Genomic DNA, 27,762 nt, shown 5'->3' on the forward strand with positions numbered 1-27,762 from the left:
TATTAAAATAAGGATTGTCATCCTAGATAAAACAGGAAATTTGAAACTGGATCACACTTCAGCAAATGCTGCAGGGTTCAGTGCTGGGACCTCAGCTGTTCACAATATACATTAACATTTGGATGAAGGATTTGAGTGCTGTATTTCCAAATTTGCAGATGGATGGATCTAAGCTGTATGAATGTGTGAGGAGGATGCTAAGAGGCTGCAGAGTGACTTGGACAGACTGGCTGAGTGGACACATACTTGGCAAATGCAATATAATGTGGACAAATGTGAGGTTATCCATTCTGGTCACAAACAGAAAGGCAAATGATCTGATTGGTAACAGTTTAGAAAAAGTTGAAGTGCAATAAGATATGGGTGTCATGGTGGAACAGTTGGTGAAGGTTGGCATGGAGGTGCAGCTACTTCTAGCACATGGGTTCCATACCCTAACTGCTCACTAATTGAAAAAGCTGTTCTTCATTTCACCCTTGCTTCATCTATCAAATGCTTTAAACCAATGCCCTGTTGTTGTTCCTTTTATGAGCTGGAATAGTTTCTCTTTATCTACTCGATCTAACCTGCTCATGATTTTGCCCAATTCCAACCCCTCGGATGGTGATAGTGTGAAAGACAGAGAAGGGCAAACGTCCCTCCAGCCATTGCTGTTCTTAACCATCAGCTTTCCTTCCTTATCTAAACATGTCGTATGCAGAAATTTGAACACCAGTTCTGTTAATGGCAGAACACCACAATCACACGTGGCACTGTGTGCCTGAAACTCACCAAACATAATTTATTCTTTTCCATTCACAAAAATGCACAGTAACTAACTGTGAGTTAAATGATTTAAAATTCTCCGACTTCACCTCCTAAATTGGGCAAGTATATTATTTGATTGACATCTGGATGTGAGTTTGCTCGCTGAGCTGGAAGGTTAGTTTTCAGACGTTTCGTCACCATTCTAGGTAACATCATCAGTGAGCCTCCGACGAAGCGCTGGTGTTATGTCCCGCTTTCTATTTATCTGGTTAGGTTTCCTTGGGTTGGTGATGCCATTTCCTGTTCTTTTTTCTCAGGGGATGGTAGATTGTCTCCAAATCAACGTGTTTGTTGATGGAGTTCCGATTGGAATGCCATGCTTCTAGGAATTCTCGTGCGTGTCTCTGTTTGGCTTGTCCTAGGATGGATGTGTTGTCCCAATCAAAGTGGTGTCCTTCCACATCTGTGTGTAGGGATACGAGTGATAGTGGGTCATGTCGTTTTGTGGCTAGTTGATGTTCGTGTATCCTGATGGCTAGCTTTCTGCCAGTTTGTCCAATGTAGTGTTTGTCACAGTTCTTGCAAGGTATTTTGTAGATGACGTTCGTTTTATTTGTTGTCTGTATAGGGTCTTTTAAGTTCATTAGCTGCTGTTTTAGTGTGTTGGTGGGTTTGTGGGCTACCCTGATGCCAAGAGGTCCGAGTAGTCTGGCAGTCATTTTGGAAATGTCTTTGATGTAGGAGAGAGTGGTTAGAACATAGAACAGTACAGCACAGAACAGGCCCTTCAGCCCACAATGTTGTGCCGACCATTGATCCTCATGTATGCACCCTCAAATTTCTGTGACCATATACATGTCCAGCAGTCTGTTAAATGACCCCAATGACCTTGCTTCCACAACTGCTGCTGGCAACGCATTCCATGCTCTCACAACTCTCTTATGGTTTCTGAGCCCGTTTTGTCTGTTTGTTTGGGTTTGTTGCTGAGGAATCGGCGCACTGTGTTCATAGGGTACCCATTCTTTTTGAATACGCTGTATAGGTGATTTTCTTCTGCTCTGCGTAGTTCCTCTGTGCTGCAGTGTGTGGTGGCTCATTGGAATAATGTTCTAATGCAGCTTCGTTTGTGGGTGTTGGGATGGTTGCTCCTGTAGCTCAGTATTTGGTCCGTATGTGTTGTTTTCCTGTAGACGCTGGTTTGAAGTTCCCCATTGGCTGTTCGCTCTACTGTAACATCTAGGAATGGCAGTTTGTTTGACATCTGTTAATTGAGAAGGCATTTGGCACACTCGCTTTCAGTGGTCAGTACAATGAATATAGCATTAGGGACATCATGTTGCAGCTATTATGAGGCTACTTTGAGAATACTGCATTTAATTCTGATATGTTGTTAAACTTGCAAGGGTTCAGAAAAGATTTACAAGAATGTTGCTTGGATTGGTGGTTTTGAGCTATGGGGAATGGCTGAAAAGGCTGGGACTATTTTTCCTGGAGCATTGGAGGCTGAACAGTGATCTTCTAGAGGTTTTTCAAATCACAAGGGGCATGGATAGGGTGAATAGCTAACATCTTTTTCCACAGGTAGGGGATTCTGAAACTACATGGCATAGGTTTAATGTGAGAGGGAAATGAGTTGAAAGGGACCTGAGGGGAAACTTTTTCTTGCAGAGGGTGGTGCACGTATGGTACGGGTGTGCATTGAGTAGCTGGTGGAGGCAGGTGCAACTGCATCTGGAGGGGTACATATAGAACATAGAACAGTACAGCACAGAACAGGCCCTTCAGCCCACAATGTTGTGCCGACCATTGATCCTCATGTATGCACCCTCAAATTTCTGTGACCATATACATGTCCAGCAGTCTCTTAAATGACCCCAATGACCTTGCTTCCACAAGAGGGATATGGGCCAAATGCTGTAAAACCGGACAAGATCAGTTCTAGCTATCTGGTCAGCATAGATGTGTTGGACTGAAGGGCCAGCTTCTGTGCTGTGTTACTCTGTAGAGATAGAGACTGGCTGAATTGGCAGAAGGCAGACAGTAAGGAAAAAGGGGCCTATTTCAGGATAGCAGTTGGTAACTGGTGCAGTTCCACAGATGTCCGTGTTGGTACCATAATTATTCATGTTATACATTCACAATCCAGACAAAATAATGAGGGCATTATTGCTAAAAGAGAGAGGAAACATGAAGGAGAAAAGGGGAATGAATGGGGCATCTCTCCAGGCTGTGAAAGAGATTCAGGATTCGGGGGCTCCAGTGTCTTCTCACTGTTGAATACCAGACATTTTCTTCAAGGAAGAGAGATTGCAATATTTGTGGTCCTGTACAAGTCAACAGTCTCTTGCTTCCCGTAAAATACGATTTTAGCCCATTCTGGACCGTCTATGGGATCTCAATGCCTGCAGCATTGCTGGCAAAGAAAAAGTGCTTGGTTTATAAAAATTGATATTGTTAAAAATAGATACTACAATGATTGCAGTGTACGATTACATCAGAGAGAGACAGAGAAAAGATCAGAGATGGAGTACATAGAATGAGGAGAGCCATAGGGTGGAATGTCAGAGTCTCTTTCCTGGGAAAGAAATGTCAGATATCTGGAGAAACAGGTTTCAGGTGAGAGGGGGAAATTGTAAAGGCGATGTGCAAGGAAACTGCTGCTTAAGAAAGTGGTAGAAGCAGATACGACAGCAATGTTTAAGAGGCATTTAGGTTGAAAGACAAATAGGCAGAGAATAGAGGTTTAGGCACTTTGTGCAGGCTGATAGGATGAGATTTAGAATAGCATCGTGGTTGGCACAGATATAGTGGAACGAAGGGCCTGTTCCTGTGATCTCTTGTTCTATCTTCTATGGAACGAAAGGGCAGAGAAAAGAGAAATGGAGAGGTGTTTTCAATTTGACAAACAACAGGACTTTCCGTTTTAGTAGTAATGGAACCAAAACTGGTCCCTTAAGTAGTATCGGTGAAACACAATCTCCTTGCTGTCAAATTGTTTGTGGGATCACGCAACGCAGTGATTTGAATGCATTGTCTTGAGGGCCATGCAATTAAACAGCCTTACTTGATAAAGGTGCAGTTCCCAATTCATTAATGTGAATCGCCATTTGTGTCAGGAATTTGACTTTGAAATGAAAAGTCCAGGGAGAGTATTTTAGTTCAGATTACTGAAGATCTGATTACGGAACTCTGTCTCCTCCACCCCACTCTCTCTATCTCTCTCGCGCGCAGGGTCTCCTTCCTATCTTGAAACTGAGAGAAACAAAGAAAAAGAGAGAGAGAGGATCTGAGACATTCCAAGGTGTATTTCAATCAATGTTCAGTCAGAGAGAGGGAGAGTAAAGATACATATGGACAAAGAAAGTCTGTCTCCATTTACACCAGTGACAGTTGGATCTTGCAAATTTTTTCCCACCTTACAACACGGTCAACGCATCAAAAATTAATTCACTTTCTGCTAAGTTCTCCGAAAGATCTCCAACTGATGTCTCAAACTTTAGTTTTTAAGCAACTTCAGCCCTTTTCTGGGTAGGCTGAAGGGAGTGTTGCTTTGTGAACACCCCACTGCATGTGGATCTTACGGATTGCCAATGTCACTTACTTGACCCACCCATAGGGAAAAAGAGTGAGACCAAGAGAAAGCAATGTCACGAGAGGGAAAGAGCTTGAGGGGCACGGCAGAAGCAGAGTGAGAGGCAGGTTGTTTGCAGCTGCAGGAAGCTGCATTGAGAGATGGAGTCAGAAAAAGAGTTGGAGGGGGCTGGGCAGATATGAACAAAGTCACAATCTGAAACTGAATGTTCAAAATGCTGCATTGTGAGATCTTCCTGTGTGAAATACCTGCCGAATCCACTAAATTACAACAGAGACCAGCCCGTAAAGAACCACTCATGGACAGCCAAGAACAGGGTTCAAGAAGCGTGGACCACCAAATGGGCAAAGGCTACGTGATCATTCACGGTGACCTATTACCCTGGCTCACTCAATGTCCCCTAACAGTCTGGTACTCCAACCTTTAAAGTCGAAATTTCTCTCGGTACCAAAGAATCTTGGGCAGCGGCTTAGTAGGTGACCAAACTTAATTTTGGGGTGGCATGGTGGCTCAGTGGTTAGAACTGCTGCCTCACAGTGCCAGGGACCTGGGCTCAATTCCATCCTCAGGCAACTGTCTGTGTGGAGTTTGCACATTCTCCCCTTGTCTGCGTGGGTTTCCTCTGGGTGCTCTGGTTTCCTCCCACAGTCCAAAGATGTGCATCTTAGGTGGATTGGCCACACTAAATTGCTCTTAGTGTTCAGGGATGTGTAGATTCGGTGGGTTATAGCAGGGTGGGTCAGGGTGGGATGCTTTGAGGTTCAGTGTGGACTGGCTGGGCTGAAGGGCCTGTTCCCACTGTGAAGGGATTCTATGAAAAAAGAACACTGAATTAATTGCACGGTCATGAGCCACTTGAGGCTGGAGACCTCTTGGGTGATTAAAGTTAAATAGACACAACAAGTACAACTTTTGAGTAACAGCGTTCAGAGAGTGTCCCACTGTGGGACTTGACCAAAAAGCATGGGTGTGTAAAGGCAAACAGGTAGCCAATGTCCACACGGACATGGTGAGGAGGTGCCAGTGTTGGACTGGAATGGACAAATCAGAAATCACACAACTCCAGGTTGTAGTCCAACAGGTTTATTTGGAGTCACAACTTTGTCAGGTAAAGTGCAAAGAGACACAGACACAGAATTTACAGCGGAGAGATCAAAAAATCATATGAATGGTGTGAGTGGAGTGCCAACAGGTTGAATATTAAGTCTCTGCAGGTGATCAAGTGTGTCTGATGGTGTGAGTAAAGTATCAGTAGCTGAAGAGCAAGTAAGGGGATGACCTATAATCTGACAAATTGAGGCGGAGATATTCACAAAATTTAAAAATAAGGTGGCGCTGGAGACAAACCAAATGGCTGGAATAACATGGTAGGTATGTGTCACAGGCTGAGGGTCTAACCAAAGTAACAAGGATTCCAAAACTGTACAAACTAATCAATGTAGAGAGATCATAACAAGTTATCGAGGTGATAGTGTTAAAACAGGACACTAAGGAAGATTTCACCCTTACAGAACAGTATCGTGGCGTTACGTGGAACACGATTTGAACCCAAGATCGTGGTTGAGGCTATTTTCATGGTTACAGAACTTGGGTGTCATTTTCTGCTTAGTGATTCTCTGCTCTTGTGCATCTCAAATGGCAACATTGGAGTCTCCTAAGGGACAGAAGGACTAGTGAAGGTGGGTAGATGTTTCTCAGTCTTTGTCTCATTCCAGCAATCATCACCATTCCCAAAGCTCTGTATCCCCTTGCTTGAGGTCAGCCATATTAGTTCCAGGGCATTACAGAATCCCTATAGTGTGGGAGCAAGCCATTCAGTCCACTGAATCCACATTGTTACCCCACCAAAGAACATTCAGCCAGACTTACTCCCCACATCTTATTACTGTAGCCATGCATTTACCATCCCTAATCACTGGACCATATGGATAATTTTGCACAACCAATCTACTTAACTACATTTTTGGACTGTGTGAGGAAACCCACACAGACAGTCATCTGAGGATAGAATCAAACCCAGGTGTCTGGCGCTGTGAGACAGCAGTAGCAACCTCTCAGACACTATCTCAGCCTCTAACTAGGCTGACCTGATTAGGGAGTTTAAGATGAAGAAACTCAAGTGATCAGTGACCAGAATATTCACCCTAGAGTTTGAAACCTAGAAGACCGAAATAGATGTGACATTATAAATGAGTTAAGGTAACTACAAAGACAGGAGGGACAAACTGGGCAGACTGGATTGGAAAGCAAGCCCAGCAGTGAAGACAGTGGGATGGAAGTGTCTGAAAACAATTCAGCAAGCGTGGCTGATGAAGAAATTCAGGGTTTGCATAAAAGCACGCCAAAAAGCAAATGGTGTATGTTTTCACAGTGGAAAACACAATTAGCACACCAGAACTTGAAGACATTTGGTGGGGGGTGGGGGGGGGGGCGGTGGTGGGAGAGAGGAGAGAGGTGGCAGAGGTGAGCATAGTGGCCATCACAATGGAGAAGGTACTTGGGAAGAAAAAAGGTCTGAGGGTGGATAAATCACTCGGACCAGCTGAACTATACCCTAGAACAAAGAACTAAGAAAATTACAGCACAGGAACAGGCCCTTTGGCCTTCCATGCCTGCGCTGATGCAGATCCTCTATCTAAACCTGTTGCCTATTTTCCAAGGATCTGCCCATTCATGTATCTGTCTAGACACATGTTAAACGATGCTATCATGCCTGCCGCTACCACCTCTGCTGGCAACACGTTCCAGGCACCCACCACCCTCTGCATAAAGAACTTTCCACGCATATCTCCCTTAAACCTTTCCGCTCTCGCCTTGAAATCGTGCGTCCCCCACTCTGGGAAAAAGCTTCTTGCTATCCACCCTGTCTATACTTCTCATGATTTTGTAGAGCTCAGTTAGCTCCCCCTCAACCTCTGTCTTTCTAATGTAAATAATCCTAATCTACTCAACCTCTCACTTAGTAGCTAGTGCCCTCCATACCAGGCATCATCCTGGTGAACCTCCTCTGCACCCTCTTCTAAGCATCCACATCTTTTTGGTAATGTGACGACCAGAACTGTACACAGTATTCCAAATGTGGCCGAACCAAAGTCCTATACAACTGTAACATGGCCTGCCAACTCTTGTACTCAATACACCCTCCGACGAAGGAAAGTATGCCGTATGCCTTCTTAACCACTCTATCCACCTGCATTGCCACCTTCAGGGTACAATCGACCTGAACACCCAGATCGCTCTGTGCATCAATTTTCCTCAGGGCTTTTCCATTTACCGTATAGATCGTTCTTGAATTGGAACTTCCAAAATGCATCACCTTCCATTTGCCTGGATTGAACTCCATCTGCCATTTCTCTGCACAACTCTCCAGTCTATCTATATTCTGCTGTAATCTCTGACAGTCCCTTCACGAGCTGCTACTCCACCAATCTTGGTGTCATCTGCAAACTTGCTAATCAGACCATCTATACCTTCCTCATTTATGTATGTCACAAACAACAGTGGTCCCAATACGAATCCCTGTGGAATACCACTGATCACAGTTCTCCATTTTGAGAAACTCCCTTCCACTACAACTGCCTGTCTCCTGTTGCCCAGCCAGTTCTCTATCCATCTAGCTAGCACACCCTGGACCACATGTGACTTCACTTGCTCCATCAGCCTACCATGGGGAACCTTATCAAATGCCTGACTGAAGTCCATACATATGACATTTACAGCTCTTCCCTCATCTATCAACTTTGTCACTTCCTCAAAGAATTCTATCTAGTTGGTAAGACATGACCTTCCCTGCACAAAACCGTGTTGCCTATCATAGATAAGCCCATTTTCTTCCAAATGTAAATAGAGCCTATCCCTCAGTATCATCTCCAGCAGCTTCCCCAAACTGACATCAGGCTCGCCGGTCTATAATTACCTGGATAATCCTTGCTATCCTTCTTTAATAAGGGGACATAATTTCATCTGCATGGTTGTAGCAGTTTAACTGCTTGTTTGAAACCAGGACATAACATTGTGTTAGAAAGTACTCAGGGACCTCAAGGATCCAGTAGAGGTGTCTGTTGAGGCCCCAGCTATTTCACCTGCAGACGAAAGCTGCAGACTGGCTGCAGTGCCCTAAGAAGGAAACACGTCCCTGGCTCATGGGGACAGCAAAAGCAGACAAAGTACATTTGTTAAAATCAGCCCTCTTCAATTGTTGGATTTGTCATGACGAAAAAGTGACTTCCCCAGGCTGAGCACTAAAGAGGCTTCCCCAGGACTTGAACTCAGATCCCAGCGGTCAGAAACCCGCGTGCTCACCATTACGCCACGGCAACCAGTGCAAGGTATTGGTCTTAAGTTCTGGTCAACTTTTTCAAATGTGCCATTGAGTGGCAGCCTCACTGTTACCCACCATAGTCACCGAAGGGAGGTGCTGCTCACGGGCCTCTCTCACTTGCAAACTGACAATCTGCTGGACAATTGCAGCCGCCAGTATTTCTTTCTGCTTTCAGCTTTTGCACGCACTGCCTCACTTGTCAGCCTCAGCGTTTCCTATGTCGGCTTTGAGGGCTGCTCCGAAAACAGCACAGCAGGCAGGCTCTGAAACAAATTCTACAGGCCAGGGATTGGACCGTCTTGTTCTTTCTACTTGGCCTGAAATGTAATGACGAAAGGGCCGGGCCTTAAATTCGCCCGTAGGCGGATTGCACTGTCACGTCCCAATTAAGCAATTCGGAGGGATACAACAATTAGAGGTTCCAATGAGATTCGAACTCGGATCGCTGGGTACAAAAGCCAGAGTGCTAACCGTTACACCAGAGAACCGACAGCACTATTTCACTCAGAGCACACAATGTTATGATAATAAAATGTGAGGCTGGATGAACACAGCAGGCCAAGCAGCATCTCAGGAGCACAAAAGCTGACGTTTCGGGCCTAGACCCTTCATCAGAGAGGGGGATGGGGGGAGGGAACTGGAATAAATAGGGGGAGGCGGACCGAAGATGGAGAGTAAAGAAGATAGGTGGAGAGAGTGTAGGTGGGGAGGTAGGGAGGGGATAGGTCAGTCCAGGGAAGACGGACAGGTCAAGGAGGTGGGATGAGGTTAGTAGGTAGCGGGGGGTGCGGCTTGGGGTGGGAGGAAGGGATGGGTGAGAGGAAGAACCGGTTAGGGAGGCAGAGACAGGTTGGACTGGTTTTGGGATGCAGTGGGTGGGGGGGAAGAGCTGGGCTGGTTGTGTGGTGCAGTGGGGGGAGGGGACGAACTGGGCTGGTGGAGGGGTGCTCCACCAGCCCAGTTCGTCCCCTCCCCCCACTGCACCACACAACCAGCCCAGCTATTCCCCCCCACCCACTGCATCCCAAAACCAGTCCAACCTGTCTCTGCCTCCCTAACCGGTTCTTCCTCTCACCCATCCCTTCCTCCCACCCCAAGCCGCACCCCCCGCTACCTACTAACCTCATCCCACCTCCTTGACCTGTCCGTCTTCCCTGGACTGACCTATCCCCTCCCTACCTCCCCACCTACACTCCCTCCACCTATCTTCTTTACTCTCCATCTTCGGTCCGCCTCCCCCTCTCTCCCTATTTATTCCAGTTCCCTCCCCCCATCCCCCTCTCTGATGAAGGGTCTCGGCCCGAAACGTCAGCTTTTGTGCTCCTGAGATGCTGCTTGGCCTGCTGTGTTCATCCAGCCTCACATTTTATTATCTTGGAATCTCCAGCATCTGCAGTTCCCATTATCTCTCGCACACAATGTTATGCCCTGGTTTCAAACAAGCAGTTAAACTGCTGCAAGCCTGCAGATGAAAGCTGCAGACTGGCTGCAGTGCCCTAAGAAGGAAACACGTCCCTGGCTCATGGGGACAGCAAAAGCAGACAAAGTACATTTGTTAAAATCAGCCCTCTTCAACTGTTGGATTTGTAATGACAAAAAAGTGACTTCCCCAGGCTGAGCACTAAAGTGACCAAGAAATAGGCTGCCATGGGACTTGAACTCAAATCCCAGTAGTCAGAAACCCACGTGCTCACCATTATGCCACAGCAACCAGAGTGCTTTGAGCAGTGCAAGGCATCACTCTTGAGTTCTGGTGTACTTTTTCAAATGTGCCATTGTGTGGCACCCTCGCTGTTACCCATCATAGTCACCTTTAACCCCAGGCTTCAAACCTGTTTCAAAGCTACAAGGCAACAATCCAACAGGACCCAGTTAACTAGTGGCACACAAAAAAAATACAGTGGCTCACAAAAGAAATTAAACCCCGGGGTAATAAACAGAAACAGCTCACATGGAAACCACAGAGCATTGCCTGTTGTACAGGCCTCAGGCCTCAGAACTCTGGCCCCCACCTCTTGGAAGATGCTCTTTTACAAAGATCACCTTGCCCTAAAGTCACTCTGTCTCTCTTTGGATCGTCTGAGTGAACAACAATTACCTTGGAGAAAAGAAATGCATGATTAGTTCAAAGGAGACAGCATGAACAACAGATGCTGGAGTCAGAATCAATACAGGGTGGAGCTGGAGGAAGAAGAAGCAGGAAAGTTGACATTTCAGGTTTACACCCCCCCCCCATCAGGACTGAGGAGGGTGAAAGGAGCTGGGAAATAAATAGAGGGAGAAGGGGTTGGTGTGGGGAAGGTCGGTGGGATGGTGTTACGTGAATGCGGTAGGGGGCAGTGGAGATTGTGTCAGTGGGAAAGGAGGGATGGATAGATGGGAACAAAGATGGATGGGTTGTGTCAGGCCTGGGATTGTGGGTGAGAGGGAGGGTTAGACAGGGCATGAGGCCAAGCGTGGGGAGATTTAAAACTGGTGAATTCTATGTTGAGGCCATTGTCGGCTCCAGAGGCGGAATTTGAGGTGTTGCTCCTCCAGTTTGTGTGCGGTGTCATTGCGGTACTGGAGGAGGCCTGAGATGGACATGTCACCAGGAGAGTGCGAGGGGGGAGTTAAAATAGTTGGCAACTGGAAGGTGTTGTTGATGATAGTGTACAGAGCTCAGGTGCTCCATGAATTGGTCACAAAGTCTGCGCTTGGCCTCACTGGTGTAGAGGAGGCCACATAAGGAGCAATGGATATAGCAGACCAGTTTGAAGGACCTACAGGTGAACCCCTGTCGAAAAAAAAGAAAGTTTGCCTGGGGGCTTGGACAGAGGTGGGAGGGGAGGTGTAGGGGCAGGTGCTGGGTGTGGTGGGGCTGGTGGAGAGTGTGGAGTGGATAAGGGAATCGTGGAGTTAGTGGTCCCTGTGAAACGAAGGTAGGGGTGGGGAGGGAAATATCTCTTTGGTAGTGGATTGCAGATGGTGGAAGTGACAGAGGATGATGTGCTGTTTGCGGAGGTTATTGGGATGGTATATGATGACCGGGGAATTGTGTCCTCATGTTTGTTGTGGGGAGTGCGTTTGAGGGCAGAAATGTGGAAATGCAAGAGTTGCTTTTGAAGGCATTGTGGATCACAGGTTGAGATGGCACAGCAAGATCCCAGTGATTCCAGTCTCAGCATAACACTGACAATCTCTCAGCAACATATCAGTTACAGATTGAGTTTTTCTGCTAGGCCCCTATCAAAAACTTCAAAAGCGACAAGTGTGCTGCTTTGAACACTCACTGCCTGCCACAATGGCATTGCAGACATTGCTGCACAGCAAGATCCCTGTCAAACAATACAGCAACAACCAGCCTGATAATCTGATTCCTTCATCCTCTGTGATACTGCTTAAATGTTCACTGTTTGCTGTAACTCCAGAAATTACCTAATTTCAGAAGTCTCTCTCTGTCTCTCCCTCCCACTCTCTATCTCTCTCTCTGTCTCTCTCTCTCTCGCTCTGTTCCCACACACACACACACACAAAGTCTCGACCAGACAGGGAGAGCTGCTGACTCTCTCAATAGACAGAGGGAGAAAAGTATTTAAGAATGAATCTGATACATTCTTCTCCAAATTTTATTCTCAGTGAGGCGTTTATTATCTCCACCCCAGAGTGTCTTAGTCCCCTCCCTGAGAGCGCTCTGACACATTGAGATGTTAATGTCAGGACAGGAACCTTGTTGAATCATCCTGAACATTGATGTGTTAACTCAAGGGCAGCAGAGATTGACTGTTCCTTGTTTCAATTTAATTTTGTAAAAAAAGCTTTGTTAATTATATGAGTGCAGCTTGAAATTATTCAACATTGATCCCACACAAGCCTCTCAGATTCTCTGACCCTAAAACCCCCAACATACACAGCAGCGGCCAGACCATGGGGATATTTGCTGAGGTTCTCTCTCTGGGGATTTTAAAGCTGTCAGTTGATTCCTAGATGTGAATCTTTCTCTCCCCCTCTCTCTCTGTTCCTGCTTCTGTCTTTGTCCGTCTCTCTTTCTGTCCTGCTCTCATTGCAGCCATTTCAAGCTTGACTTTCAAACTTCCCTGGGTAAAATCACAGGTAATCTGATTGCTCTGTCCTCTGCAAGTGTTTACTGTCTGCTTGAGCTCCAGAAACTAACATTCCTGCTGTTTTATTGTCCAAAATACCTCTCCCTGTCTCTCCTTACTCTTCATTATGCCAAGTGTTTAAGGAGAATTTCACATTTAGGGTTTTAATGTCCTCTTTGGGGAGTCCTGTCTATTAGACACTCACAATGGGAGGGGGCGGGGGAGCTAATATGTTTGTATGAAATTCCAAGGCCCCAGTAACTTTAACCCTCGGATTCAAAATTGTTTGAAAATGGCAGAGCCGTAATCCGGCGGGATTCAACGAATCAGAGGCCCCTAAAAAGCCAGGGTCCCCCAGAGGAAATCAAACCTCAGGGTAATAAACAGACACAAATCACGTGGACCCCATAGGGTGTGGCCTGTCGAACTGGCCTCAGGCCAATGCCCCCGTCCCCTCTGGGGGAAATATCTGTCCAAGGGAAGGATTTCTTTAACATTTAAGCAGCACCCATCAGAAAAACCGAGCCCACTTTCCTGCTGGTACTTTGCTGCCTGTCAGGTTTTGCTGCTCTCCGATGGTCTGCAGCAATGTAATTGTCGCAACAACTGTTTCGTTTGTCTCATAGTTTTACGGTTGCCCGATGTTTGCGGTATTCAAATCCCCAAACTTTATTCACCAATTTGATCATTGTTGGATTTGCTGGTGGATATTTTGTTACTTTCAGGAATGTTAGTTTCTGGAGCTCAAGCAGACAGTACACACTTGCAGAGGACAGAGCAATCAGATTACCTGTGATTTTACCCAGGGAAGTTTGAAAGTCAAGCTTGAAATAGCTGCAATGAGTGCAGGACAGAAAGAGAGATGGACAAAGACCGAAACAGGAACAGAGAGAGAGAGGGAGAGAAAGATTCACATCTAGGAAGGGCCTGCAGCCCAATGGTATCAATGTTGACTTCACCAGCTTCAAAATCTCCCCTTCCCCCACTGCATCCCAAAACCAGCCCAGTTCACCCCTCCCCCCACTGCACCACACAACCAGCCCAGCTCTTCCCCTCCACCCACTGCATCCCAAAACCAGTCCAACCTGTCTCTGCCTCCCTAACCTGTTCTTCCTCTCATCCATCCCTTCCTCCCACCCCAAGCCACCTCCTACCTACTAACCTCATCCCACCTCCTTGACCTGTCCGTTTTCCCTGGACTGACCTATCCCCTTCCTACCTCCCCACCTATACTCTCCTCTCCACCTATCTTCTTTTCTCTCCATCTTCGGTCCGCCTCCCCCTCTCTCCCTATTTATTCCAGAACCCTCACCCCATCCCCCTCTCTGATGAAGGGTCAAGGCCCGAAACGTCAGCTTTTGTGCTCCTGAGATGCTGCTGGGCCTGCTGTGTTCATCCAGCCTCACATTTTATTATCAAGGGAAGGATTTCTTGTTCTGTCACAGTTTCAAAATAAAAATTCCTGTGCGGGATGGGTGGATAGAGTGTGAGCGAGAAAAGTATTGGAACTGGAATGGGGGGACATTTTTAAACAAATGATACAGCATGAGGTCATTCGATCACACAAAATATCCGCCAGCAAACCCAACAATGATCAAATTGGTGAATAAAGTTTGGGGATTTGAATACCGCAGATATCGGGCAGCCGTAAAACTATGAGCCAAACAAAACAGTTGTTGCTACAATCACATTGCTGCAGGCCATCGGAGAGCAGCAAAACCTGACAGGCAGCAAAGTACCAGCAGGAAGGTGGGCTCGGTTTTTCTGATGGGTGCTGCTTAAATGTTAAATGCTTGTTGCAAGCACAGGCACTGGCATGACTGATACCTCAATCTCAAATGCCCCTCTCTCTTTCTACTGCCCCTCTCCCTTTTTCAAGCCTCTCTCTGGCTCACTCCCAATGTCAATTTTAATTTTACACATTATTATTTTGACATTATAGAAAGTCTATATGAGACAGTTTGACATTTTGGGTTTAATTCCCTCTTTAGGGAGTCCTGTCTGTCAGACACTCACTGGGGATGGTGGGGCTTCACAAGTTTGTGTCAAATCCCAAGACCTCAGGTTACTGTAACCACAGACTTCAAACCAGTTTTAAAATGACAGGGCCACAATCTAACAGAACCTAGCAATCCAGAGGCCCCTTAAAAAAAGCAGGGTCCAACAGAGGAAATCAAACTTTGGGGGAATAACGAGACAGAACTCGTGGGCCCCAGGGAGAACAGCCTGTTGAATAGGCCTCAGGACTCTGTGCCATTCTTGGAAGATGCGCTTGTTCAAAGATGACCTTGCCCCAAACTCTCTCACTCTCTTTGGATCTTCTGAGTGCCTAACAATTTCCTGGGAGAAAAGAAGCAGAATTGGAAAATCTTTCAAGAAATGGCACAATAAGATCCGCGAGATTTCCTTTCTCAGTAACATTGAAATATTGAATGTGTCAGCAGCAAGTTGATTTTTCAGGCCAGATCCTTCAGGACTTCACAAAACAAATGAGTTTGCTGATTAGAAGTCTCACTGCTTGCTAAGATGGCATGTTGGCAATTGATGCACAACAAGATCCCACATGGAACAGCCCGATAATTTGATTCCTTTCTCCTGTCTAGTTCTCGTCAAGTGTTAATTATTAGCCTGAATTTCAGAAACTAACATTGCTGCTGTTTTTCAATCTCAAATACCTCTCCCCCTCTCTCCTCCTGTGAAGGGGGTATTCACTCTGTGGAAGGAGTATTGAGCAAACTAATGGAGCTGCAGCTTCTCAGGCTTTGGATCCGAGAACAAAGAGAAGAAGAGAACAAAGAACAATACAGCACTGGAACAGGCCCTTCAGCCCTCCAGGCCTGTGCCACCTCACTTTTCCCTTCCATAGGAAAACTGTCTTCACATACAGGATCCATGTCCCTCAATTTTTTTCCTGTTCATGTATTTGTCCAGGTATTTCTTTATTTTTGTGATTGTGTCTGCTTCCATCATCTCCTCTGGCAGTGAGCTCCAGGCACTCAACACCCTTTCTGTGAAAAACTTGCTCTGCACATCTCTTTCAAACTTCCCCCCTACCCCAGAAATTGAAACTGTATCCCTCAGTAATTGACACCTCCACCTTGGAAAAAGCCCCATACTTTCCAATGTTAGCAATGCCATTCACAATCTTATAAAATTCTATGAAGTTGCCCCTCAACCTCATGCGTTCCAGTGAAGAGAAACCCAGTCTATCCATTCTTTCCTCATAGCTCAAAATCCCCAGACCAGGTAAATCCTGGTGAACATATTCTGCACACTCTCCAAAGCATCCACATACTTCTGGTAGTGTGGTGACTGGAACTGTCTTCAATATTCCAAGTGTGGCCCAATGGAAGTTCTATAAAGCTGCAGCATACCTTCCCTGTGCTAAGACTCAATGAAGGTAAGCATGCTATCAGCCTTTTTTCCACCTTTTCTACCTGCGCTGCCACCGTCAGTGATCTGTGGACCTGCACAACCAGATCTGTCTGCACAGCAGCAATCCTAAGGGTTCTGCAATTCACTGTAGAATTTCCACCTGTATGTGATCTTCCAAAATGCACCACCTCACATTTGTCCAGATTAAGTCCCATCTGGAATTTTTCTACCTTTTCATGCCTCCAACTGATCTATATCTTGTTGTATCCTCTAACAATCCTCCTCACTTTCCACAATTCCACCAATTGGTGTATTTTCCTGAAATTTACTAATCAGACCAGCCATATTTTGCTCCAAAACATTTATATCCCAGCCCTGATCCCTGTGGAACACCACAATTCACAACCTCCATTTTGAAAAGCATCCTTCCACTGCTACCCCCTGTCTCCTATGACGAAGCCGGTACTCTGTCCATATTGCCAGCTCACCGTGTGACTTCACCTTTTGTCCCAGTCTGCCATGAGGGTTCATGTCATTGGCTTTACTGAAGTCCATGTAGACAACATCAACAGTTTTTCCCTGATCAATCCCTTTGTCACCTCCTCAAAAAAACTCAGTCAAAAAGAATAGGGAGGGGGGAAAAGAGGAGGGGGTGTAGCACTACTAATCAGAGAGGGTATCACAGCTACAGAAGCTTCCTTTGTCGAGGAAGATCTGCCTACTGAGTCAGTATGGGTGGAAATTAGGAACAGCAAGGGAGTAGTCACCTCGTTAGGGGTTTACTACAGGCCCCCCAATAGCAGCAGGGAGATAGAAGAAAGCATAGGTCGACAGATTTTGGAAAAGTGTGCACGCAGTAGGGTTGTTGTAATGGGTGACTTTAACTTTCCTAATATTGAATGGAACCTCCTTCGTGCAGAAGATTTGAATGGAGCTGTTTTTGTAAGGTGTGTTCAGGAGGGTTTCCTAACGCAGTACGTTGACAGGCCGACGAGGGGAGAGGCCATTCTAGACTTGGTGCTCGGAAACGAGCCGGGGCAGGTATCAGATCTTGTGGTGGGAGAGCATTTTGGTGATAGTGACCATAACTGCCTCACATTCTACATAGCTATGGAGAAGGAGAGGATTAGGCAGAATGGGAGGATATTTAATTGGGGAAGAGGAAACTATGATGCGATTAGACATGAGTTAGGAAGCATGGACTGGGAGCAGTTGTTCCATGGTAAGGGAACTATAGACATGTGGAGACGGTTTAAGGAACAGTTGTTGGGAGTGATGAGTAAATATGTCCCTCCGAGACAGGCAAGAAGGGGTAAGATTAAGGAACCGCGGATGACGAGAGCGGTGGAGCTTCCAGTGAAAAGGAAGAAGGTAGCTTACATAAGGTGGAGGAAGCTAGGGTCAAGTTCAGCTAGAGAGGATTACATGCAGGCAAGGAAGGAGCTCAAAAATGGTCTGAGGAGAGCCAGGAGGGGGCACAAGAAAGGCTTGGCAGAAGGAATCCGGGAAAACACAAAGGCATTTTACACTTACGTGAGGAATAAGAGAATGGTCAAAGAAAGAGTAGGGCCGATCAGGGATAGCATAGGGAACTTGTGTGTGGAGCCTGAGGAGGCAGGGGAAGCCCTAAATGAGTTTTTTGCTTCTGTCTTTACGAAAGAAACGAACTTTGTAGTGAATGAAACCTTTGAAGAGCAGGTGTGCATGCTGGAATGGATAGAGATAGACGAAGCTGATGTGCTGAAAATTTTGTCAAACATTAAGATTGACAAGTCGCCAGGCCGGACCAGATTTGTCCTCGGCTGCTTTGGGAAGCGAGAAATGCAATTGCTTCGCCACTTGCGAAGATCTTTGCATCCTCGCTCTCCACTGGAGTCGTACCTGATGACTGGAGAGAGGCAAATGTAATTCCTCTCTTGAAGAAAGGAAATAGGGAAATCCCCGGCAATTATAGACCGGTAAGTCTCACGTCTGTCGTCTGCAAGGTGTTAGAAAGGATTCTGAGGGATAAGATTTATGACCATCTGGAAGAGCATGGCTTGATCAAATACAGTCAACACGGCTTTGTGAGGGGTAGGTCATGCCTTACAAACCTTATCGAGTTTTTTGAGGATGTGACTAGAAAGGTTGATGAGGGTCGAGCTGTGGATGTGGTGTATATGGACTTCAGTAAGGCATTTGATAAGGCTCCCCATGGTAGGCTCATTCAGAAGGTCAGGAGGAATGGGATACAGGGGAACTTAGCTGCTTGGATACAGAATTGGCTGGCCAACAGAAGACAGTGAGTGGTAGTAGAAGGAAAATATTCTGCCTGGAAGTCAGTGGTGAGTGGAGTTCCACAGGGCTCTGTCCTTGGGCCTCTACTGTTTGTAATTTTTATTAATGACTTGGACGAGGGAATTGAAGGATGGGTCAGCAAGTTTGCAGACGACACAAAGGTCGGAGGTGTCGTTGACAGTGTAGAGGGCTGTTGTAGGCTGCAGCGGGACATTGACAGGATGCAGAGATGGGCTGAGAGGTGGCAGATGGAGTTCAACCTGGATAAATGCGAGGTGATGCATTTTGGAAGGTCGAATTTGAAAGCTGAGTACAGGATTAAGGATAGGATTCTTGGCAGCGTGGAGGAACAGAGGGATCTTGGTGTGCAGATACATAGATCCCTTAAAATGGCCACCCAAGTGGACAGGGTTGTTAAGAAAGCACATGGTGTTTTGGCTTTCATTAACAGGGGGATTGAGTTTAAGAGTCGTGAGATCTTGTTGCAGCTCTATAAAACTTTGGTTAGACCGCACTTGGAATACTGCGTCCAGTTCTGGGCGCCCTATTATAGGAAAGATGTGGATGCTTTGGAGAGGGTTCAGAGGAGGTTTACCAGGATGCTGCCTGGACTGGAGGGCTTATCTTATGAAGAGAGGTTGACTGAGCTGGGTCTCTTTTCATTGGAGAAAAGGAGGAGGAGAGGGGACCTAATTGAGGTATACAAGATAATGAGAGGCATAGATAGAGTTGATAGCCAGAGACTATTTCCCAGGGCATAAATGGCTAGCACGAGGGGTCATAGTTTTAAGCTGGCTGGTGGAAAGTATAGAGGGGATGTCAGAGGCAGGTTCTTTACGCAGAGAGTTGTGAGAGCATGGAATGCGTTGCCAGCAGCAGTTGTGGAAGCAAGGTCATTGGGGTCATTTAAGAGACTGCTGGACATGTATATGGTCACAGAAATTTGAGGGTGCATACATGAGGATCAATGGTCGGCATGATTAGACATGAGTTAGGAAGCATGGACTGGGAGCAGTTGTTCCATGGTAAGGGAACTATAGACATGTGGAGACGGTTTAAGGAACAGTTGTTGGGAGTGATGAGTAAATATGTCCCTCTGAGACAGGCAAGAAGGGGTAAGATTAAGGAACCTCGGATGACGAGAGCGGTGGAGCTTCTAGTGAAAAGGAAGAAGGTAGCTTACATAAGGTGGAGGAAGCTAGGGTCAAGTTTGTGGGCTGAAGGGCCTGTTCTGTGCTGTACTGTTCTATGTTCTATGTTCTAAGTTAGAGAAGCGTGACCTCCTTTGCACAAAGCCATGCTGTCTATCACCAATTCATCCAATTGCTGCGAAAAATGTACAGGCCTTGTCCCGAGAATCTTTTTCACTAATTTCCTTATCACTGATGTGAGGCTCACAGGCCTACAATTTCCTGGATTATCCCTGCTACTCGACTACAATGGGAGAACACTGGCTATTCTCCAAATCTTTGGGCCCTCATGTTTTGCCAAAGAGGATACAAAGGTGCCTGCAATGGTCCAGCAATATGTTCTCTTATATCCTTCAATATTCTGGTAGGGGGTGTGGAGTGTGGAGTGGACGAGGGGGTCGTGCAGTGAGTGGTCCCTATGAAAGGCAGATGGGGAAATATCTCTTTGGTGCTGGGGTCGGATTGCAGATTCTGGCAGTGACAGAGGGTGGTGCACTGGTTGTGAATGTTGGTCGGACGGTATGTGAGGACCAGGGGGATTCTGTCCTTATCTTTGTTGCGGGGAGTGGGTTTGAGGGCAGAATTGAGGAATTGCAAGAGATACATTTAAGGGCAGTGTGAATCTTTGGGGGAGATGGCACAGCAAGATTCCAGTGATTCCAGCCTCAGCAGGACACTGACAATCACTCAGCAACATAGCAGTTACAGTTTGAATTTTTGGACTAGAGTCCTTTCAAAAACTTCACAAACCCCACAAATGTGTTTATTAGAACACTCCCTTCCTGCAGTAATGGTATTGTAGCAATTGTTGCAAAGCAAGATCCCACTCCAACAAGATAGCAGGTGCCAGCCCAACAGTCTGATTCCTTTATCCTTTGCGATGCTGCTTAAATGTTAACTGTTAGCTGTAACTCCAGAAACGAACTAATCTCGAACGCCTCTCTCTGTCTCTCCCTCCCACTCTTTTGCCCTCTTTCTCTCTCTGTCTCTATCTCTCTCTCTCTCTCTCCCTCTGTCCCTCGATCTATCTCTCTCTGTTCTCCCCGACTTCACTACACACACACGCGCACACACAGAGGGACAGCTGTTCACTCTCTCGATACAGAGAGGGAAACAGGAATTAAGAATGAATTTGATGCAGTCTTCTCCAGATTTATTCTCAGTGAGGGCTTTATTGTTTCTACCCCTGGAGTGCCAGACACATTGCAAGGCCTCTCAGTCCCCTCCCCAAGAGCTCTCTATCTTTTTGAGATGTTAATGTCAGGACAGGATCCTTGTTGAATCTCCCTGAACAGTGACATGTTAATTCCAGGGCAGAAAGCTTGATCATTCCTTGTTTTCTTTGACGTTTTTTAAAGCTTTGTTATTGATATCAGTGCAGTTTGAAAATATTAAACATTGATCCCACACTAGTCTCTAAGATTCTCTGACCCTTAAACCCCCAACACACACAGAAGTGACCACACTATGGGATATTTGCTGAAGTTCTCTCTCTGGGGATTGTTTTGGTGTCAGTGTGATTCCAAAATTTGACTCTCTCTCTCCCTCTCTCTGTGTCGGTCTTTGTCTTTGTTCATCTCTCTTCATGTCCTGCACTCATTTCAAGCCTGAATTTCCAACTTCCCCAGGCAAAGACCAGGTAATCTGACTCACTCCAGCATCAGCAATTCCGACAGTCGCTGACATGACTGATATTTGATAATCTCAAATGCACCTCTCTCGCTCTCTCTCTCTCTCATTCTCTCTCTCTCTCCCTCCCCTTCTCCCTTTTTCAAGTCTCTCTCTCTCTCACACTTCCAATGTCAATTTTAAATTTTGCACATTATTATCCTGACATTGTAGCAAGTCTTTAAGAGGCATTCTGACATTTAGGGTTTTAATTTCCTCTTTGGGGATTCCTGTCTGTCAGACACTCACTGGGGATAGTGGGGGTTAACAAGTTTGTGCCAAATCTCAAGACCTTGGTTACTTTAACCCTAGACTTCAAACCTGTTTTAAAATGACAGGGCCACAATCTGACAGGACCGAGTGATCCAGAGGCCCCTTAAAAAAACCAGGGTCCAACAGATGAAATCAAACTTTGTGGAAATAAAGAGACAGAACTCACATGAGCCCCAGGGAGTGCAGACTGTCGAACAGTCCTCAGGACTGTGTGCCCTTCTTAAAGGATGCTCTTGTTCAAAGATTACTTTGCCCCAAACGCTCTGACTCGCTTTGGATCTTCTGAGAGAATAACAATTCCCTGGAAGAATAGAGACAGAATTCAAAAATCTGTGGAGAGATGGCACTACAAGGTCCCGGGGATTTCCTCTCTCAGCAACATTGAAATATTAATCATGTTAGCAGGAAGCTGGTTTTTCAGACCAGACTCTTTTGGAAACTTTACAAAACAATAAGTTATCTGATTAGAAGAAGATGGCATGGTAGCAATTGATGCAGAGCAAGATCCCCCATGGAACAACCAGATCATCTGATTCCTTTCTCCCCCGCAATGCTGCTTTAGTGTTAATCATTTGCCCTCATGACAGAACCCATCACTACTGCTGTTTCTCAATCTCAAATATCTCTCCCTCTCTCTCCTCCTGTGGAAAGGGTATTCACACTGCCTCCATGGAAGAAATATTGAGCAAACTCACGGAGCTGGAGTTTTTCAGTCTTTTGATCCGAGAACAAAGAGAGGAAGAGATCAAAGAACAAAGAGTAATATAGCACAGGAACTGGTCCTTTGGCCCTCCAAGCCTGAACCACCACATTTTGCCCTTCCACATGAAAACTGTCTTCACATGCAGGATCCATAACCCTCAATTCATTCCTATGCATACTTTCTTCCAGGTGTTTCTTGAATCCTGCTATTGTGTCTGCTTCTACCAGCTCCTCTGGCAGTGATCTCCAGGCACTCAACACCCTTTGTGTGAAAAACTTGCTCTGCACATCTCTCTTAAACTTGCCCCCTTCCCCTTCACATTCAACCTGTGTCCCCTAGTAATTGACATCTCCACCCTGGGAAAAAGCCTCACAGTTTACCATAGGAGCCATGCTATTCACAATCTTATAAAGATCTGTTAAGTCAGCCCTCAACCTCCTGCATTTCAGTGAAATCAAAACCCAGTCAATCCAACTTTTCTTCATAGCTAAAATCCTCCACACTAGGCAACATCCTGGTAAACCTTTTCTGTACCCTCTCAAAAGCATCCGGACCCTTCTAGTAGTGTGGTGACCAGAACTGTATACGATATTCCAAGTGTGGCCTGACTAAATTTCTCTAAAGCTGCAGCATAACTTGCCCTTCATTATACTCAATGCCCCTTCCAATGATCTCTGTGCATGTCAATAGTTTTTTTTCTTTTGATTCATTCACGAGATGAAGGCGTTGTTAGCTGGGCAGCCCATTTATGGCCCATACTTAATTACCCAGAGGGCAGTTAAGAGTCAACCACATTGCTGTGGGTTTGGAGTTACATGTAGGCTATACCAGGTAAGGATGGCAATTTCCTTCCCTTAGGGACATGAGTGAACCAGATGTGTTTTTCCGACAAGCGGCAATGAACTCACTGTCATCATTAGATTGTTGATTCCTGATATTTATTGAATATAAATTCCCACATCTGCTGTGGTGAGATTCAAACCCAGGTACTCAGAACATTATCTGGGTCTCTGGATTAACAGTCCAGTGATAATACCACCAGGTCATCACCTAATCCTAAGGGTTCTCTATTCACTGTATAATTTATTACATATGTGATCTTCCAAAATGCATCACCTCACTTTGTCTCGATTAATTTCCATCTGCTATTTTACTACCTTTTCATGCCTCCAATTGATCTATATTTTGTTGTCTACTCTGATAATCCTCCCCACTTTCCACAACTCCAGAAATTTTTACTTTGTCTGGAAATTTACCAGTTAGACCCGTCATGTTTACCTCCAAATCATTTATGCAGACCACAAACAGAGGGCACTTTCGCTGGCACCCCCTGTAAATAGTGACACATTCTTCGGGACTCCCTGTAATTACTGACGCTCTCCACGGGAACATGCCCGAAATAAGACACTCTCCGGGACCCCCTGTACATAATGACACACTCCCCGGGACCACCTGACACTCTCTGGGACTCCCTGTAAATACTGATGCATTCCCTGGGATTCCCTGTAAATACTGGCACTTAGCCCAGGACTCTGTGTAAATACTGACACATTCCCCGTGACGCCCTGTAAATACTGAAAGCTCCCTGGACTAACCTGTAAATGTTGACACAATCCATGGGACCCACGGTAAATAATGACAAACTCCAAAGGACACCTTTGTAAATACTGACACTCACCCCAGGAAATACTGACACATTCCCTGGAACGCTCTGTAAATATTGACACAATCGATGGGTTCCCCAATAAATACAGACAAATCACTGGGACCCCCTCTACACACACACACACAGGGACCCCCTGAAAATACTGACACACTACCAGGAAAACTCTTGTAACTACTATCACTATCACACATCCTGGCACCGTCTGGAAACACGGACACTTTCCCCAAGAACTCGCGTAAATACTGACACACTCCCTGGGAGCCCCTGTAAATACTGACACACTGCCTGTGAACCCTTGTAACACTGACACAGTCCCTGGTACACCCTGTAGATATTGATGCATTCCAACAGACCCCAATAAATGCTAATAAACTCACCGGGAACCATTAAATACCAATGCAGTCCCCACGATCCCCTGTAAATGATGACACTCACCCCGGGACCCCTGTAAATACTGACACACTCGCTGCGACCCCCTGCAAATACTGACACACTTCCCAGGGAACCCCTGTAAATACTGATCCATTGCCAGGGACACCCTGTAAATATTGACACATTCCCCTGTGCCCCCCCGCCCCCCCGCCGTGAATAATTCCACACTCCCTGGAACCCCTGTAAATACTGACACACTCCCCAGGAAAACTGTAAACATGGACACTTTCACTGGGACCCACCTAAATACTGACACGTTTTGGGGGATGCCCTGTAAGTACTGACACATTCTCTGGGACCCCCTGTAAATACTGACACACTCCCCAGGACAACGTGTGAAGCTGGATGAACACAGCAGGCCAAGCAGCATCACAGGAGCACAAAAGCTGCCATTCCGGGCCTAGACCCTTCATCAGAGCCCCACCCCCTCTCTGATGAAGGGTCTAGGCCTGAAACGGCAGCTTTTGTGCTCCTGTGATGCTGCTTGGCCTGCTGTGTTCATCCAGCTCCACACTTTGTTATCTTGGATTCTCCAGCATCTGCAGTTCCCATTATCACTCACACTCCCCAGGACACCCTGGAAATATTGACACCCACTTGGGACCCCCTGTAAATACTGACACATGACCCGGGATCCTCTGTAAATACTGATGCACTCCTGGGGCGCCTTAGAAATACTGATACACACCTGGAACCCCCTTGTAAATAGTGACACATGACCCAGAATCTCCTGTAAATACTGATGCACTCTCTGGGAGCCCTGTAAATACTGACACACAACCGAGGAGCCCTGATAGACACTGACATATTCCCTGGGCCTGAGTATGTCATAACACAATCCCCAGTACCGCCTGTAAAAGCTGACACATTTCCTGGGACCCCCTGTAAACACCGCCACATTCCCTGGGACCTCCTTAAATACTGACACATTCCGCAGGACCCCCTGTAAACACTGACACACTCCCTGGGAACCCCTGTAAATACAGAAACACTCTCAGGACACCCTGGAAACCCTGACACACTCCCTGGGAACCGCTGTAAAAATGGACACATTCTGCGGGACACCCCTAAATACTGACACATTCCCGTGTGCCCTGTAAATACTGACACACTCCCCATGATGCCCTACAAACACCGACCCACTCCCCAGGGAACCCTGTAAATACTGACCCACTCCCCAGGGAACCCTTGGAAGTACTGACACATTCCCCAGTATGCTCTGTAAATATTGACATGATACAATCTCTCACAAAAACCACAGGAAAGGATATTTTAAGGCTGATCTTCTGTGAAATTTAGAGAATTAATCTGTTGTTAGAGATTCAATGCTGGGAGTGTGCCTCATTGTCAGAGGGTCAGTTCAGAGGCATGACTTCAGTGTAATGGAGTGAGTATTGAGGTCGTGCTGTATTGATAATATACTAATATAATAATTAATACATCATTACTGGTGTGTTGCAGTATTGTCAGAGGATCAGAACTGACAGAATGCATAATGGTCAGAGACTGAGCACTGAGGAAGTGCTTGAGATAACGGGAACTGCAGATGCTGGAGAATCCGAGATAGCGAAGTGTGTAGCTGGATGAATATAGCACCTGCAGCAACCTAGGAGCACAAAACGTGACGTTTTGGGCCTAGACCCTTCATCAGAAAAGGGGGATGGGGAGAGGGTTCTGAAATAAATAGCGAGAGAGGGGGAGGCAGATCGAAGATAGATAGAGGAGAAGAGAGGTGGAGAGGAGACTGACAAGTAAAAGAGGCAAGGATGGAGCCTGCAGACGTGAGTATAGGTGGGGATGTAGGGAGGGTATAGGTCAGTCCAGGGAGGACGGACAGATCAAGGGGGTGGGATGAGGTTAGTCGCAGGAAATGGAGGTGCGGCTTGAGGTGGGGGGATGGGGTAGGTGAGACGAAGAACAGGTTAGGGAGGTGGGGACATGGCAGGGAGGTGCAGTTGTTTATTGCGAACCGAGCGTAGGTATTCTGCAAAGTGGCCCCCAATCTTCTGCTTGGTTTCCCTGATGTAGAGGAGGCCACAACGGAAACAGCGGAAACAGTATACCACATTGGTGGATGTGCAGGTGAAACAAAGAAACCTACAGCACAGGAACAGGCCCTTCGGCCCTCCAAGCCTGCGCCGATCAAGATCCTCTGTCTAACCTGTCATCTATTTTCTAACGGTCTGTGTCCATTTGCTCCCTGCCCATCCATGTACCTGTCCAAATATATCTTAAAAGACGCTAATGTGTCTGCATCTACCACCTCCACTGGCGACGCGTTCCAGCCGCCCACCACCCTTTGTGTAGTAAAGAACTTGCCATGCATATCTCCCTGAAACTTTCCTCCTCTCACTTTGAACTCATGACCCCTAGTAATTGTGTCCCCCACTCTGGGAAAAAGCTTTTTGCTATCTACCCTGTCTCTACCCCTCATTATTTTGTAGACCTCAATCAGGTCCCCCCTCAATCTCCATGTTTCTAATGAAAATAATCCCAATCTATTCAGCCTCTCTTCATAGCTAGCACCCTCCATACCAGGCAACATCCTGGTGAACCTCCTCTGCACCCTCTCCAAAGCATCCACATCCTTTTGGTAATGTGGCGACCAGAACTGTACACAGTACTCCAAATGTGGCCAAACCAAAGTCCGATACAACTGCAACATGACCCGCCAACTCTTGTACTCAATACCCCGCCCAATGAAGGAAAGCATGCCATATGCCTTCTTGACCACCCTATTGACCTGTGTTGTCACCTTCAGGGAACAATGGACCTGAACACCCAGATCTCTCTGTTCATCAATTTTCCCCAGGATTTTTCCATTTACTGTATAACATCTGCTTGATGTGGAAAGTCATGTTGGGTCCTGGGATGGGTCTGAGGGAGGAGGTGTGGGGGCAAGTGTAGCACTTCCTGTGATTGCAGGGGAAAGTGCAGGGTGCGATGGGCTTGGAGGGGAGTATTGGGCAGACAAGGCAGTCCTAGATAGAGTGATCTTTCCGGAAGGCCGACAAGGGTGGGGATGGAAAAATGCCTTTGGTGGGGAAACCTAACCCCTCCCCCGACTGCATCCCAAAACCAGCCCAGCTTGTCCCCGCCTCCCTAATCTGTTCTTTGTCTCACCTATCCCTTCCTCCCACCTCAAGCCGCACCTCCATTTCCTACCTCCGAACCTCATCCCGCCCCCTTGACCTGTCCGTCCTCCCTGGACTGACCTATCCCCTCCCCACCTATACTCACCTCTGCAGGCTCCATGCCTGCCTCTTTAACTTGTCTGTCTCCTCTCCACCTATCTTCTTCTCTATCCACCTTCAATCCACCTCCCACTCTCACCCTATTTATTTCAGAACCCTCTCCTCCTCCCTATTTTCTGATGAAGGGTCTAGGCCCAAAACATCAGCTTTTGTGTTCCTAAGATGCTGCTTGGCCTGCTGTG

At 46.5% G+C, this 27,762-nt stretch overlaps 1 protein-coding gene across 2 annotated transcripts in view; it reads left to right on the forward strand.

The window, feature by feature from the left end:
* LOC125463472 (zinc finger protein 271-like) overlaps nucleotides 1-27,762 on the forward strand; it is a 73,631-nt gene that overhangs the window by 31,962 nt on the left and 13,907 nt on the right. Inside the window, exon 2 of one of the 2 annotated variants that reach the window (XR_007249833.2) lies at nucleotides 5,851-5,906. The exons of the other annotated variant lie outside the window; for it this stretch is intronic. The gene's annotated coding sequence lies outside the window, so the exon portion shown is untranslated. Of the gene's footprint in view, nucleotides 1-5,850; nucleotides 5,907-27,762 lie in introns of those variants that run through there. 2 annotated transcript variants of the gene reach the window in all.

This window comes from Stegostoma tigrinum, chromosome 22 (genome assembly GCF_030684315.1).
Source record: "Stegostoma tigrinum isolate sSteTig4 chromosome 22, sSteTig4.hap1, whole genome shotgun sequence".
NCBI classification, from domain to species: domain Eukaryota; kingdom Metazoa; phylum Chordata; class Chondrichthyes; order Orectolobiformes; family Stegostomatidae; genus Stegostoma; species Stegostoma tigrinum.